Below are 5221 nucleotides of genomic sequence, written 5' to 3'. Positions count from 1 at the left end.
CGAAAAGGGACCACACACGGTGACCTTTGGCACTTCCGAAGGTTGCATGGGTCTGAACCTTGGCTCAGTGGATGAGAGTCCCCTCCTGATACAGAGTCTGGAATTTCAGCCTCCTATCTCAAAGCGTTAGTGAACTACCGTAGATGACCAAATAGTCGCCCGCGCGCAAATACGCGCCTGTGCTCTAATAGCCGCCGGGGTCCGAGCCCATTTGGCATAATAAACGCCGGTTCAATTAAACGCCCGGGCGACTACCGGTAATAACCTGGTAATAACACTGTATTTGCATTGTATTGTGTACAGTATCGTTCATACTGCTCTGATCAGCTCCGTGTGTCGCCGTTACACAGACAAACTGTCCTGCCCACCCGATCAAAGGTTATGGGGATTCTTTATTATTTATAATTTTATTTTTTATATATTAAAATCCCAAAATATCTGTACCGTTTCTGATTGGGTGTGTGCACTGCGAATCATTTTTAGACACAACAAAGAACGCGTACCGCAAAAGTTGTGTCTCGGACGGCGGAGGAACCCAGCGTCCCAGCAAAATGAGAAGAGAAAAAATAGTTCAGCAGACAGCGCACACAATGAAGGCTGATTTATGGTTCCGCGTTACACCAACGCAGAGCCTACGGTGCAGGTTACGCCGTAAGGCTGATTTATGGTTCCGCGTTACACCAACGCAGAGCCTACGGTGCAGGGTACGCCGTAAGGCTGATTTATGGTTCCGCGTTACACCAACGCAGAGCCTACGGCGTAGGGTATGCGGCGACCCGCACCGTACGTGGAAATGCGCTCTTTTTTTTTGCTATTAAAACATGATTTGTAATGTGAACAAATAATAGTTTTTGACGTAACATCAGAGATTGTACATGCTCTCTGTGAAAGGATGAGTCAAATCAGGTCGCAGCTGCTTCAACTGTGATTCCTTCACGAGGAGCGAACAGGATTTCAAACACGCTTGATTTTCTTGCGACCTCACGATTCGTGATCGGGAGCTCGTCGTGAGGTGTTGTGTTGTGTACAGTGTGTACAATTGTAGTTCCAGTGGTACTATGGTGATCTCATATGTTCTTTGTAAGTAATGGTCTGGTGCTGCTCATTGCAAAAATAAATTGTAGCCTGGTGCAAATACCCGCCTGGTTCTTATAAACGCCTGGGGTCCAAGTGGATTTAGCATATTAAACGCCCGGGCTACTAAATGGTCATCTACGGTATGCAAAAAAAGACACGAAATAGGCTTTCGCAGGCCGAAAAGCAACACACCTTTGACACTTCCAAAGGTCACACAGATCAGAAACTTGGCACAGTGGATGAAAGTCCCCTCCTGATACATAGTCTAGAATTTCAGCCTCCTAGCTCAAAGCGAAATAGGCCTCATAACAATACATAACAAACCTCCTGTGCCTACTGAGCATTAATAACATGTCATAATCGAAGGAGAACTAATTAAAACGGATGTCCTTAACATGAACCTATTGTATTATTGAACTATCAAGGACACTTTCGTGTTTTTGTGTTTAGAAATGTTAAAGATATTAAAAGAAAACCATAAAATACTGTGGCGAACAAGTCGTGCCCAGAGCGTGTCTCGAACCACAGTCTCCCAGACCACAGTCAACTGCACTAACCAGTCTCCCAGACCACAGTCAACTGCACTAACCAGTCTCCCAGACCACAGTCAACTGCACTAACCAGTCTCCCAGACCACAGTCAACTGCACTAACCAGTCTCCCAGACCACAGTCAACTGCACTAACCAGTCTCCCAGACCACAGTCAACTGCACTAACCAGTCTCCCAGACCACAGTCAACTGCACTAACCAGTCTCCCAGACCACAGTCAACTGCACTAACCAGTCTCCCAGACCACAGTCAACTGCACTAACCAGTCTCCCAGACCACAGTCAACTGCACTAACCAGTCTCCCAGACCACAGTCAACTGCACTAACAAGTCTCCCAGACCACAGTCAACTGCACTAACCAGTCGCCTAAATGCTGATGTGTTGCCCAGGCCGGCAAGGCCTTATCTTATCTGTGGTCGTTACACTATGTTCCAAAAAGTATTGTTTTTAATGGACAAGATCCGGCATTTTACGTTGAATTCTATTGTTCAGGTTTTAAAATTCTAGCTAAATACATAAAAAAGGGAGGTGAGGTGTGAGCTTCATAACAAAACTTCTGTGCCTACTGAGCATTAATAACATGGGGTTAGCCATAGAAAGGGGTGATATTGAGGTGTGAGCTCCATAGCAAGCATTAATAACATGGGGTTAGCCATAGAAAGGGGCGATAACAGACTCTACTAGTAGGTAGAGTAGGGCCCTACTGGCAATATCTATGGGATGATTGTTATCGTTTTGTCCTTCATTCAATGGTATGACAGCAGTCAAATCAGGTGACGGATCCCATTGACTTTGCATAGTACTATATCCGTGGTGCTCCCATTAAAACCTCAATAATACACTGCTAAAACAGCGTTAAAAACATGCTTTTACAAACTAACTGAAACAAAGAGTACCTTGCGCGACAAAAACTCATAATTTAGCCACTATAATAAAGAATATTATATCAATAATAATAATGTCATAATCCGTATATATATCACGACAACGGATCTCAATGACTGTGTATATATATATATATATATATATATATATATATATATATATATATATATATATATATATATATATATATGGAGTAGTTTCCTGTACGGCTGTGTTAGATATCAGACATTTCTGAGACATTTGTTCAAGACGTCAGGAAATCATGTAACTCTGGGAATAAAATCCTTTGCTTTTTTTGTCATTTTCTTCCGCTTCCTCCATCTCTTCCTCCATCTCTTCCTCCAGCTCTTCCTCCAGCTCTTCCTCCAGCTCTTCCTCCATCTCTTCCTCCATCTCTTCCTCCATCTCTTCCTCCATCTCTTCCTCGAGCTCTTCCTCCATCTCTTCCTCCAGCTCTTCCTCCATCTCTTCCTCCATCTCTTCCTCCAGCTCTTCCTCCAGCTCTTCCTCCATCTCTTCCTCCATCTCTTCCTCCATCTCTTCCTCCATCTCTTCCTCGAGCTCTTCCTCCATCTCTTCCTCCAGCTCTTCCTCCATCTCTTCCTCCATCTCTTCCTCCAGCTCTTCCTCCAGCTCTTCCTCCAGCTCTTCCTCCAGCTCTTCCTCCATCTCTTCCTCCATCTCTTCCTCCATCTCTTCCTCCATCTCTTCCTCCATCTCTTCCTCCATCTCTTCCTCGAGCTCTTCCTCCATCTCTTCCTCCAGCTCTTCCTCCATCTCTTCCTCCATCTCTTCCTCCAGCTCTTCCTCCAGCTCTTCCTCCATCTCTTCCTCCATCTCTTCCTCCAGCTCTTCCTCCATCTCTTCCTCCGGCTCTTCCTCCATCTCTTCCTCCGGCTCTTCCTCCAGCTCTTCCTCCAGCTCTTCCTCCAGCTCTTCCTCCATCTCTTCCTCCATCTCTTCCTCCATCTCTTCCTCCATCTCTTCCTCCAGCTCTTCCTCCAGCTCTTCCTCCATCTCTTCCTCCATCTCTTCCTCCATCTCTTCCTCCAGCTCTTACATGGTAATAGTCACCACGGTAACCATCGTCACTATTTTTCAGATTTTTTCAATTATTTTATTGTTTGAAAATGGTTCAAATATGTTATTTTGTTATTTGAAAAATTTTAAATTTGTTTTGTTGATCTATGTTTCTCTATTTCTATTATTTTTGTGAGGGGGATATATATTGTTTTTCGGCCCTACCTTGTTCTCTATATTCTCCTATGTGGGATCAATAAAGTTCTTATTTTTGCCGTCTGAGAAAATTAAATATATTATATTTGGTGCCTAACTGTTTCCAAGTATATTAGTGCGTGTGTGAATGAATAAATGAGACGTAAAACGTACATTGTAGAAAGATACTTTATGAAAATAAGTCCATTTACTTGTATTAGTTTCCAGTCTTGAACATCCAATATGGCGGCGATGGTGACGCCATATTGGATGAGGCAGTTGGCTCAGCACTCGTGCTGTGACCTGCCTCATCCAATATGGCGTCACCTGCCTGTGACGTCATTTCAACAGTTTTTAGACTCATAAACTTGAATTTGTGTTCACAGTGAAGACTCGTAGTCGTAGAAATTAGAGTTGTATTCAGAAGACTTTGCACTCACAGCTTTTACATTCATCCTCACATAAAAACAATCCTAACCCTAATCATTTATCACTCATGTGCGTGACAGCAGAATTTTGGGTACAACTTTTTTATTTACATACAAATGTTTATCATTACGAATAGGAATAGTTATAACATGGACACATCTTTTTGGAAGTTATCTTACTCCTTAGTGGCAGAGTTTATTTAAATGTTTGTGTTTTTATTTTATTTTATTTTTTATAAACTTTATTCAACATTTAAAAAGTACAAAATTCCTTTGAGGAAACATTAGTTTGCAACTGAAACATACGTTTACAACACACAAGCGAATATGTAAATCTATACATTTTTTCCAAGATAATCTTCTAAGATTAAATTAAAAAAAAAAAATAAAATAAATTAAAATAATCACAAAATAAAATAATCACAGGGGTTGACATTTCAACAAAAGTGTTTAAGCGTAGCAAGATTGTATCTTAAAGAGCAAGAAACTCTAACATGGTTTCACATAAATCATTTATAGACTGATTTTCTTTTGATAGTACCTTAATAGATGTTATATAACTTTTTATTTCGTTTTTAAAACAGACTATGGAGGGTTTGCTGTTTTTCCATTTATTTTTATGTATATGATATTTACCCAAAATGAGAATTATGTTCACCATCTTGGAACCTTCTTCGACAGACCGTCCATATAAATGATGACCCAATCTTTAACCACCGATAAACATCTTGCCAAATGTAAATGTGTGTGTGATACTGGGCTGATGAGGAGAATATAATGTGAGTTCCTGAGAGATCCAGCAGGGGGCAGCACCGGCAGCAGCAGCAGCAGCAGCAGTTCCTGCACGATCCAGCAGGGGGCAGCAGCAGCAGCAGCAGCAGCAGCAGCAGCAGCAGCAGCAGCAGCAGCAGCAGCAGCAGCAGCAGCAGCAGCAGCAGCAGCAGCAGCAGCAGCAGCAGCAGCAGCAGCAGCAGCACCGGCAGCAGCAGCAGTTCCTGCACGATCCAGCAGGGGGCAGCACCGCCAGCAGCAGCAGCAGCGGCGGGTGGTGTAAACCTCCAGAGAA

The sequence above is a fragment of the Cololabis saira genome, chromosome 14 (genome assembly GCF_033807715.1).
Source record: "Cololabis saira isolate AMF1-May2022 chromosome 14, fColSai1.1, whole genome shotgun sequence".
Lineage (NCBI taxonomy): Eukaryota > Metazoa > Chordata > Actinopteri > Beloniformes > Belonidae > Cololabis > Cololabis saira.
Note: the sequence above shows the minus strand (reverse complement) of the source record.